This window comes from Hibiscus syriacus, unplaced genomic scaffold (genome assembly GCF_006381635.1).
Source record: "Hibiscus syriacus cultivar Baekdansim isolate YM2019G1 unplaced genomic scaffold, ASM638163v2 tig00111833_pilon, whole genome shotgun sequence".
Lineage (NCBI taxonomy): Eukaryota > Viridiplantae > Streptophyta > Magnoliopsida > Malvales > Malvaceae > Hibiscus > Hibiscus syriacus.
In genome coordinates this window covers 159398-172057 of record NW_024063191.1, presented here as the reverse complement: position 1 = coordinate 172057, position 12660 = coordinate 159398, and the positions used below count along the sequence as shown (strand labels likewise).

Genomic DNA, 12660 nt, shown 5'->3' with positions numbered 1-12660 from the left:
CATAACTTGTCGTAGTTACAGAAGTTCATTGTTCATGGCCTGCACTTTATCATAATTGAAACTTGTCGTAATTTAATATGAAAATCTTTCGAAAAAGATCTTGAATGTTATGATTATCTTGTATTGGTTGAATTTTGTGGTTACATGGACGGATTATGAAATTGTATTGTCGTTTATTTTTGGATTGTTTCTTTCTTATTCAAAGGTTTTTTTTTAGTTTTTTTTTAGGATACAATGCGTAAATAATCCTCCGATTGTAGATTTCTTTAATTGAGTTTTTCTAATATAAAAAGTTACAAAATGATAAATATGTGCAGCAACAAGCCACTTTACAAGTCCTACACAGCTCTTTGGAGCTCATTGTCGTAAATTAAAATGGAAACTTGTCCCATTGATGGCGTTGGATTTCATGATCTTAGATACACCAACAAGCCACTTTACAAGTTCTAGACAGCTCTTCTAAAATTTGCGTTTCCATTCAGTCTTCTGTCTAACAGTTTGAGGAGATCACTGCCTTCACTCACTTGCCCAGCAACCCAAACTGGAAAGAATGTACCTTCTTCATCAGTTGTGTGTTCAAAGTTTCTCCTTCCTGATACAAGTTCCAAAAGCATCATTCCAAAGCTGTAAACATAAGCTTTGGGTGTTATAGCCACTCCCGAAATCCACTCTGGTGCAAGATAACCCACTGCCCCTCTCATGGTGGTTAGGACCTGGCTAAACTCTTGTCCTACAAGCTTTGCTAGCCCAAAATCTGCCATTTTGGGCAATTGTTGACCTTTAAAAGAATGTTTCTGGCTTGATGTCACACTGAATGATATTGTCTACACAATTCTCATGGAGATAAGCCAAGCCTCTTGCTGCACCAAGAGCAATTTGATATATTGTGTTCCAATCTAGAGGTTCTGAATCTTTTGCATGGAAAAGATGTCTGTCCAAAGATCCTTTCGGCATGAAATCGTATACCACCAACTTTCTTGAACCCTCAGAGCATAAGCCTCGAAGATGAACTAGATTAATATGGTTGATCTTCTCGATTGTACCGATTTCTGCACGGAATTGTTTCTCTCCCTGATCGATGCTCTCAAGCTTCTTCACAGCTATAATACTTCCATCTGGAAAAGTCCCCTTGAAAAAAGAACCGAAGCCTCCTTGTCCCAGTTTTTCAGAGAAGTTTTTGGTTGCCTTCTCTATATCTCTGTATCCAAAAATGATGAGTGAACCTGATGCTGGTTCTGTACTGATACTTGTTCTCCTCCTCGCTTTCGTGATTATGAACATGATAAGGTCTAAAAGAGTAGTCCCGCTGAAACCGCAATCGCAACAACAACAATCACGGACTTCTTATTTGTGGGACTAAATTCACTAAGAAAATCAGAAGCCGCCAGCTTGATAAACAGAGTTTTCCCGGTGGTATGATCATTGTCGTAACCGACTTTCGTCCGGGCACGAATTTTTACTTGGCGGGAAAAATGATGTGAATAAATTAATGATTTTGATTTTTTTTTTTAAATATTTTGGGAGTCGCCATCGACCTTTTGGGTCAGGTAGGTCGAATACCTAAAAAATCATCTTTTAAAAGAATTTTTAAGAAAAACATTATTTAAAAGATAAACTAGTCTACGTTTTAACCAAAAATTCGTTCTTTTTAATAATAAAAAGGGATTCATGGTCGGTTACGTTTAGGGAAGGATTAGCACCCCTACAACGCCCAAAATTGGTAATTTTTAATTATAAAATGTCTCTATTATTAGAAATTAAAAATTTAAAATATATTTAATTTATAATCCTATTATTTTAAGATTATAATTATGAAAAATATATATTAATTTATATATATTTATAAATAAAATATTTATTTATTTAGAAATATCAGAAAATGACTTCTAGGTGCCTTAAGACAGCTCTTTTCTTTGATATTAAAAAATAAATAATTAATTAAAACAATTAATATATAATTTATAAAATAATATATTTATTTATTTAAAAATATCAGAAAATGGACATCCAGTTATTTTAAGACTGCCCTTTCTTAATATTGGAAATAAATATTAAAATAGGATTAAAATAAGTTAAAAATAATTAACTAAGATTTTAATAAATAAAATACATATTATTTATTATAAATATATATATATTTATGGTTAAATAATGATAATAATAGTAATAATAATTAAAAGTAAACATATTAACTTATAAAATTAAAACTATATATAAAACTTGTAAAGAATAAATAAAAATTGAAATTAGTGACTAAATTAGAACCTAATAGAATTAAAATAATATAATAAAATATTAAAATTTATAGTCTTTATTTGTAGTATTATAAAAATATAATTACTAATGATGTAATTAACCCTAATTATTAATAAGTGATTAAAATTATAATTATTAAAATTAAAGATTCTAACTCGAATAATAAAAAGATCTAAGTGCTAATAATGTAATTTATCCTTATTTAATTAATTCGGGTTAAAATGATAATTACTAAACTATAAGGGACTAAATTAGGTATTTATCCTAAATATATATATCATATTATGTAAAGGACTAAAATGAAATGAAATAAAATTACTAGATCGAATTATAATATAAAAACATGTTATAAGGATCAAATTAAAACTTTTTAAAATTACAGTGGCTGCGGTAATAGTTTATCCGAAAGCAAAATTACAGATATACCCCTTCTCAAAACGACGTCGTTTAGGAAGGGGTATATACTCCCCTTCCAGCTGGCCCGAAGGGTCAGCGTTTCATTTCTCTTCTTTCTCTTCTCTCTCTAACTGAGAGAGAAGAGAATTCTCTCTCGCTTCTCTCTAGCTGAGGGAAGCTGGTCATCGGCCGGCAGTCGTCTGTCGCCGTAATCCCCACCGCCGGCGTCTTTCTTCCTTAAATGGCTCCTGATTGGAGCAAATTTAAGAAAATACCTTCGGTTTTCGGTGACGCGTGGAGGTTCGTATGAATTCCGGTGATGGCGTGGCTTCCTCGGTAAATATCTCTCAGTCTTTTCCTGATTATTTTAGTGCTTTGTGGTTGTTGGGTTGCTTTGGGTTCTCCTGTTGTTCTCCCTGTCTTTCGGTTCTCCTCCTCCCTTTTATTTTTGCAGGTACGATGGCTTTATAGCCATCTCGGTCACTTGCTCGGACCGGTCTGAAGGATGAAAAGTTCGGTGAGTCACCAAAGCTAGGCTGGTGACTCACTATAGGGAAGGCTGTTGGTTGCCATCTGGCGTTCTGGAGTGTTCCTTAGGCAGCGGTGTGGCAGCAAGGCGTCGGCAGCACCTGGTTAGACCATCTGGCTTTGGAAGTGTCGGCAGAGGCGGCTGTTGGGAGTTCTTGGAGGCGGCGGCGGCAGAAACAGTGCTAGGGTTTAGAAACCCTAGCTAAAACCCTAAATATTTAGGGTTTCATTTTGGTCTGGACCGGTTCTGGTTGTTTGTAACTGGGCCGATCCAGTTTTCATTGGGCCTGTAATTATTTAATAATAATAATAATATATATAATATATATAATAATAATTATAATAATAATAATAAATAAAAAAAATGGGTAAAAAAAATTAGTATCTTCAGCTGCCCCTCTTTGCTCATTCTTGTGTTAACAAGAATAAGGCAAAGACGAAAAGATAATAAAATTTTTTTATCCATTTGACTTCACTTGATTATAATGGTAATGTTGAATAATTTCTTCTTTGGGATTAGTTCTTCTAATTATGAACTTTTCCACTGGGGATGACAATTTATCTCCTTCTGTGATGTAATCTAGCAAATGTTGAACAAGCTCTTCTCATTGTGAACTTCTTCTTCCTTCTTCAGATGAGTTCTTCTCATTATGAACACTTCTGGAAATGTTGATGCTGATCTATCTCCTTCCGTGATAGAGTCATACAAAAGGCTGAACAAATTCTTGTCATTATGAACTTCTTCTCCTCTTCAGATGAGTTCTTCTTATTATGAACTATTTCTGGCAATACATATCCATCGAATGATGAAATCGAGCAAAAAGTTGAACAAACTCATTATAAATTCCTTCTTTCTTCTTCAGATGAGTTCTTCTCATTATGAACTCTTCTTTCTTCTTCAGATGAGTTCTTCTCATTATGAACTTTTTCTGGAAAAGCTGATCTATCAAGTGATGGATTTGAGCAAAAAGTTGAACAAGCTCTTCTCATTATGAACTTCTTCTTCTTTCTTCAGATGAGTTCTTCTCATTATGAACTTTCTCTGGAAATGCTGATCCATCAAGTGATGGATTTGAGCAAAAGGTTGAACAAGCTCTTCTCATTATGAACTTCTTCTTCCTTCTTCAGATGAGTTCTTCTCATTATGAACTCTACCTGGTAATGCTGATGACCCGAAGGTTTTGAAAACATCAAAAAGCTCCCGAAGGCTTTTTGGAAATATCATGCACTGTGGGACTTACAGATGACCCTAAGGCTTTGAAAACATCAAAAAGCTCCCGAAGGCTTTTTGGAAACATCATGCACTGTAGAACTTACAGATGACCCTAAGGCTTTGAAAACATCAAAAAGCTTCCGAAGGCTTTTTGGAAACATCATGCACTGCAGGACTTACAGATATGGGAAATAGTTTACTAAGTAAGAAACTATGGAAATCGTTTTCTTACTATTCAACAATTTCATTTTCAGAAAATATTGAATGAGAAACTATGGATAATCGTTTTCTCATTCTTTTTCTAAATAACTTGTTGATTGGGTAACATGCCCCATTTCAAAATAACTCGAAATAACTATCTTAAGCGAGACAAATCTTTGTTTTAAGAAAAACAATCTCAAGTGAGATAAATTTTTGTTTCAAGTGAAACTGTCTCAAGCGAGACAAATTTTGTTTTTAAAAAAACAATCTCAAGTGAGATAAAGTTCTGTTTCGAGTGAAACTGTCTCAAGCGAGACAAATTTTTTTTTAAAAAATAATCTCAAGTGAGATAAAGTTTTGTTTCGAGTGAAACTGTCTCAAGCGAGACAAATTTTGTTTTAAAAAAAACAATCTCAAGTGAGATAAAGTTCTATGAAAACATCCTGCACTGTAGGTCTTATGGATGTGGGAAATGGTTTACTAAGTAAGATACTATGGAAATCGTTTTCTTACTTTTCAACAATTTCATTTTCAAAAAAGATTGAATCAGAAACTATGAAAATCGTTTTCTCATTATTTTTCAAAATAACATGTTAATTGGGTAACATGCCCCAATCTCAAGATAATGCTAATTTTTGTGGATTGCTTCCATCTGTTCTTCAGATATTTGCATGATTCCTGTATTTGCGGTTTTGAATACCTTCTTCTTGTAAGGTATTTTTTTTACCATGAATCTTCTTGTTCTTCCGAAGATCTGTAAAACTTCATGTTTGAATGCACTCAAATGTATCAATGTAATGCATTGTCTATTGTGTAAATGATATTCTTATGAATGCATGAATGTTGATGCAATCTTCATTCGACTTCAAAGTGGTGAACTTGGTCTTCCTTCACTTCATCATTTATTGCCAGTGTTACCTCTGGATATCAGTGTAGAAACTTATGCTATCAAGCTTGCATTTCTACAGAATCATCTGATCAACTTGTATCTTTGCATCTTCTTTGCTTCATTTAAGTCTTAAAAGAAATGTTTCACTTGTGGAACTCTTGTCGTAGTTAAAATTATGACCCTGATGCCCCATTTTGTCTTGGATAAAACCAACTTTATTTGCTTGGATTTGTGTAGAAATCCCATAAAGCTTTCATCTTTGAAAAGAGAATCTATCATCTTTGAAGAGTGTAGATGTAGATATGTGACTCAGCGGGGATTAATTAGGGGTGTAGAGTCTGTTCTGATTTGACTCTTGAAACACATCATAAGGAGAATTTATCTCAATTCCTTTCATGTCTCCACATTTAATTGGTTCTCGAACAAGGCAACTTGAACCGTATCATGTTGAGATGCTTAACCACAACCTGTCGTTCAACTAGTTTCTTATTGTTAAAATTTTAGCTCTCCTTCTACGGAAAGAAATCTTCATCATATCTCAACTTATAATCTTGAAGTTGAAGAAGACAAACTTCATCTTGGATCAAAAATGGAAACCATATGATCACAACATTGGTTCAACATCAGAATAACTAGTTCGTAAAACATTTTGACAACATATTCTTCATCTCATGTGGTTTCAGCTCAAATCGTAAAGCATTTGACAACACATTCATCCTTTTTTGTGGCTTATGCCAAGATTTCTCAATCATTGAATCTCTTTGCATGGTGTTCAAAGTTTTTGTATGATGTCACAAGACCATTTGAGAACAAAACTCAATGGGGATTCAAGTGTGATGTTGGTATGACCAAAAAGTTGGTCAAATTCACAAGATATGCTGGTGTCGAATTGAATAGAATACACTAATTACTCTTGATATCATCTCGGGCAAGGGCAAATGTAATACTGATCACGTTTTCTTATGTAATGAGCATTGTAGAAAGTAGAAACACTTCAGCTATAGGATCCATGTACATAAAGATATCCGTGGAATTATTGCTGCTGGGGATGGAACGCACATAATAAAACCCAAAATAGATAAAAATTCAGTTCAGCCTGGCTGGCAATGATGACCCCAGTAACAACGGGAAAGGGTAATATATGTAAGCTGAGCCTCTTTCTTCAATGTCGTAAAGTAAGCAAAACTGATGTGAAAAACAGCTTCGTAATCCTAACAGTATGGTTGAAACTAACTGCTAGGAATCTCAAAGAAATATTTCCAATCATCACCGACACACAAAATGCAAAATTCAAAGCCGAGATTTTAAGGAACTGAACTCTGGATCGAGTAGTATGCCTGGGGACCATATTTATCCATGCAATCATGATGTAGTTTATCAAAGAACACACTGTCATGTGACACATGGTTTAAGAAGATTGGGTATTTGAAACCATACTTGCTGAGTAGATATTTGTTCAACAACATGATCATAATATAACTGCTTAATGAACGAAGCAATTATGTATAGTCAGCTCGACTATCACTGTTTCACCATTTTCATTCTTCACACCTTTCTGTCTCATTGGAAATATTTGTTCAAGTCAATGATCTTGACACAGGATGTTGTGGGCCTTCAGCATGCCCCAACATTGGCTAATACAAGTGTTCAAGGTGCATCAACAGTTCTGATTCTGATTGAAATGGGCTTTCAGCATGCCCCAGCATTTTGCTGATAAATATTCAGAATATTTCAACATTTCTGATTCTGATTGAAAAGGGTTTTCAGCATGCCCCAACATTTGCTTCTTGTTAATCTGAGCCTTCAAAATACCCCACATGGATCTGTCTGAAGTGAGCTTTCGAGATGCCCCAATATTCTTCTTCTGATTCAACTCTCAATGTATGTTTGACTGGAATATCATGATCTTCATGAGGTCCAATTTTGACAATGCACTGTGGTGCTTGTAGCTTTCTTCATGCCCCAAATCTGTTTATCTTAAATACTCTCATTCTAGTGTCACTGAACAGTAGTGTTGTCAAGTAACTGGAGGAATTTCCTTCATGTTGTCACAAACTTGAGAAGTGCTCAATCATTCTGACAGAAACGTCTGAGATATGTGCCTCTTATAAATGAGGTGCCCATTTTTGAATCTGGAGAGATCTTAATCGTACATAGTGGTATAAATCGCTTGGTAATCCATTCCAGACTGACACAGTGGCTTATCATCTTTCAGTGAAGGCCATCTCTGAAATATACTTTTCTGTGGGAGAGAAACCAATTTATGCGAACAATAATCTGATTCAATAGCAAGACTACATATACAGTGGTACCAGCTTATCAAAAATCCTCACCCATGCAACATGTTAATTCTGATAACAACTCATCTGATTATGAAGCAATCTTTCAGGATGATTTCACAGATACTGATAGTTCTTCTGATATCGAGGAAATCCTGAATTCTGATTCTGATGAGGAGAATAAACTGTTATACTTGACAAAAATGGAGTACTCAGAAGTTGAAGCTTCAATAGCCATGGAGAGATGTAATCCAGATTCATCAATTACAAATTTGACAGATTTCATATGTACTTCTCAAATATTGAAGGTTACTGACACACTTCTTTCAGTAGAAGATAGGAAGAAATTATGCAATGACCACAATTACAGGGAAAAGGTGAAACTTGGGCAATGATTTGTGGAAAATGAAACAAAGGAAGCTTGAAAAGAAGCTTCTTAATGAAGATGATCATGCAGTTCATCTTTCAAACCCAATGATTGGTTTTGAGGTTCATATTGAAATAGATCAGATAACTCAAAGAATACTCCCAGAAGATGCTATTGAGCCTCATTATTTCTACTATGAGAAAGTGTCACTTGTTCCAGTTGGTGCTTGGACTGAAATGTCATAGTACTGATGATGTAAAACCAGAACTTGTAGATTCAAAGTATTTTCATGCTGCTACACTGAAAAGGGGCTATGTTCATAAATTGCCAATTGAGAACATATTTCCTCTTATTCTACTTCCTTCATGTGCCATACATGATGCTTTTCTATTGACAAAAAATGGTGGCCTTCCTGGGATCCAAGAACAAAGTTGAACTGTTTACAAACATGTACAGGAAGTGCCAAATTGACAGAAAGGATCCGTAAGGCTCTTGAAACTTCTGATGATGAGCCACCTTCGAGTGTCTAGAAGTATGTTCTTGATGAGTGCCGAAAATGGAATCCGGTATGAGTTGGAAGGCATAAAGCTTTTCCATTTGAACCTGATGAAGTGGAAATGCTTCTAGGTTTCCCTATGAAAACATAAATGAGGAGGAGGATCTGTTAGAGACATGTTCCCCTGTGGTATCAATGTTCTGTCTCTTTTCTCTGAGATCAGTGATGCAGAGGTTGCCTTCTACTGTCTTGGCATACCTTTGAAAACAGATGTGCAAGAACTGAATAGTGATCAGTTGGAGCAATTGATGAGTAGATTTGGAGGATTCAACCTTGTTGTCGATGGCATCCAATGTAACAACCTTACTGGAAGAAATAAACGTCATCAGGATGAACTAGAAGATTTTTGTTGGTGCCTTTTCTTACAATGACTGCTATAACGACTGTCTTTCTATTGCTCCAAATATGTACTACAATATCCCACTCTTCCCGAACCATGGAAAGGTTTGGCTGATAGTAAAACTAGTTATCTCATCTTTTGGAATCATGTAACCAATGTTACCCAATATGAAAGGCATACAAATGTAGAATCTGTTTCAATGTCTTATTCTGTGCCATAAGTTCTCAATCTCAAATTCAGCAATCTTCTGAAGGGCATAATGGATATCATCTTGACAAAGAAAATGATCTACATGAAAGAAGTAGCAATGATGTATCAAGACTTGAGTCAGCATCACAGTATAACCAGAGTACAGGTAGTGACTTGTTCATGGCTCTATGATGTAATCTTCTAGAGAACATGGATTGATGGCTGGGGAAAATAATTTGTCTGGTGATGCTTATCGACCTCAGCATGAGATAAACGATAATATTTCCTGATGGATTGCTAATGATGTCATAGGAGAGTGTCACAAGTTCACTTATCAAGACTTTCTGGCTTCTTGGACCACTTGCTTTCAAGAAAGTGAAATGATTCATCATTCTAGCCTCGTTCATTCTTTTTCTACAACAGAGGTAGAATATGCATCGTCTTGCTTCAAGGACCTTCCTCATTTGAGACTTTCCTGTTTGAAAATGTTTTTTCTCCTTTCTTTATTGAAGAATGAAATAATTTTGTAAAATGTTGCCTATCACAGGTTCACAATAGAATCAAATCATAAGCATGAATTCAAAGAATATCAAAAGAATCAACAATTCTTTAATGTTTGAGAATTATAGCTCTTTGACAAGTATCAAAATTTAGTTTGGTTTCAGGATGACTTTCCTATTTTCTATGGTTACATCTATTTAAGATGTCACTCTTCTCTCTCTTTGTGAACTTTGTCACATGCCTCACTTTAAGGACTTGGTATTTTAACTGGATGCGTACAAAATGACGCAACTAGGATTACTAATTACTAGACCTTCTAGAATACTTCCATTTCAATTCTCTGAAATCCTTCATTTAGACTCATCTAACCAAAGTAGTGCGAAAATATCAGTCTAATAATGAAATTTCTGAGTGCTTGTGTGAAGTTGACTATAACAGGTGTTTCGCAACTCCCTTAGTCCATCTCTTAACACATTTGCCATTTTGGCTAGCTGAATTCAACTTTATTGTATATAATAATATAATCACCTTTATCAGGCTAATTGAAACTTATCCATAAAGCCAGGGCTATTAACCAATTGCTCTAGAGGGACAACTTTATTGCATATAATAATATAATAGGTTAGCTGAATATTATCCATAAAGCCGGGGCTATTAACCAATTGCTTTAGGGGGATAACTCAAGCATAGCAGACTAGTTGAATATTATCCATAAAGCCAGGGCTATTAACCAATTGCTTTAGGGGGATAACTCAAGCTTTATTGTATCACAAGCGTATCTAAATCCAATTTCTTAAGCTTGTTAAGAACCTGTTATAGCCTAGGTGTTTTTGTGGAAGTCAGAAAATCTCTTCGTTAGGGTTCAATTCCCAAGCAACTAACTTAAACTAGATTTACCTATTTGTAAAAATTACGCTCATCGTCGAATGTCATCAATAGAAAAATACTCTAGTCGGTTTTGTAATGTAATACACCAATGATGCCCCATGTTGTACGCTCCTATATATAAATACCAAGCCTTTTGTAATGTCTTTCAATTGGAGAAGGCTATCTCATATTTGTAATAGGATATTGTTTGGGTGTATTTCTTCTGTGGTAAGGTCAAGAGTCCTTGTTTTTCTTATTTTCAATCTTTATATTTTGTCAAAGATTACAACTCTAATCATGCAGAATTTTTAATCCAGTTGATATTCAAAGAACTGCAAGATTACAAAATTGATTCAATGCTCATAACCTTAAAATCAACACAAATTTATTTATTGCACAAAAAGCGGAGAAAGGAACGGAAAAAAACAAGTTCAAACAAGATGTTGAAAATAGAAAGGTACTACAGTGGTAGATAACACTTCCACTTGTTTATGCATCATTACTTCTCTAATGTTGGGTGTGCAATTGGAATATAGTTATTGTCCTCATTTGCCCCCCATTTCTTGATCATTTCTTGTGTCAAAACCCCTTTGTCAACAAGCATCTCAATTTCTTTCAACAGTGGCCTACAATTGCCAGTAGAGTGTCCAGATACCCCCAAGTGGAAATTACAAACACTATCGTGATCATAGCTATGAGCAGAAGGGTTTGGTGTCACTTTCGTTGGTCTTGGTGTGATGTATTGACCTTTAATCAAATGAGGGTACAAGCCTGAAATAGAGGTTTGGAACACCTCCAAAGTATTTCTTGATCGCATGACTTTCTTTGGTCGATCTGAACAACTATTTGCTCCTTTTCTTTTGTAATTGCGAGGACTTTGGATGTGATACTCATTCACATTACCAACTTTAGCTCTCTGATCAATCGGGCTATTGGATGTGACTTTTGAGTTTCCTTCACTGATTACATTCTCAATTAAATCTCCACTTGTCATAAGATTCTTGAATTCCTTCGTCGGATTTGCCTGCATTAACTCGCAGAAATGAGCGGGAATGGAATCCCGAAACATATGTGATATCTCTTCTTCTAACATGGGAGGTTAAACTTGTGCTGCCACTCCTCTCCATATTAAGGCATATTCTTGAAATCTTTCATTGGTTTTCTTCTTTACTCTTCGAAGATCCATACGTGTTGGAGCTAAGCCTTTAACATACCGATATTGTCCCAAAAATGCATCAGCTAGATCTACCAATCTCTTGATCTGTTCTTGGGTCAACTGATTATACCAGACTACTGTTGGGCCAACAAGACTATCATGGAAAGAGTGAATTAATAGATCATCAGAACTCAAATATCCTTCCATTTTTCTGCAAAACATTCTCAAATGGATTAAGGGACAAATGGTGCCATCATATTTCTCAAAATCAGGCATTTTGAATTCATGGGGAATAATCAAATCTGGAACCAAGCTGAGCTCTTTTGCTTCTAATTCTTTTTGGTGGGCACTAACATCTTTCATGTTTCTGATTGATTTCTCTGTCCTCTTGACTCTCTCCTCATATTGTGAATAATTAATGAGGCTATTCTTTGGGTTTGAGTGGGATGCCCCAGGGTATGTTATCTTTCTCGACTCTTCAATCTGATAGCACGATTTCTCTTTCGCAGGGATTATTATGCAGGGATTAATTCCCGTTACAGACGCACATATGATTTTAATGACTGCATATGAATATTGTTTAGTTATGTATTTATTTATATATGCACTGCATTTTATCTATATTTTTACTTTTCTGACTGCCGGAGGTCTTCCACGGAAGCTACTCACAACCTGGCGTTGGGAGCAGCCTACTACCCTACCTCCCCCTTACCCCATACATATGGGAATTGGGTTTTGTTGTTGTTGTTGTCTTCTTTATCAGATTTCATTCCCTGAATAATTTGATCTAATCCATCTGGTACTGAATCTGACGCTTCTTTCCTTGTATCCTGAGGTAACCCTGTCAATTATTCTAGCCACTGGTCTTGTAGTCCCTTATAAGATTGCTCCATTGTTTTCATGATGATAGTAAAGTAATATG

The 12660-nt window shown here is 35.2% G+C and overlaps 1 pseudogene; it reads right to left on the bottom strand.

Moving 5' to 3' along the window:
* Nucleotides 1-415: 415 nt before the first annotated feature.
* Nucleotides 416-1290, bottom strand: LOC120171376 (annotated as a pseudogene).
* Between the last annotated feature and the right edge of the window lie 11370 nt (nt 1291-12660).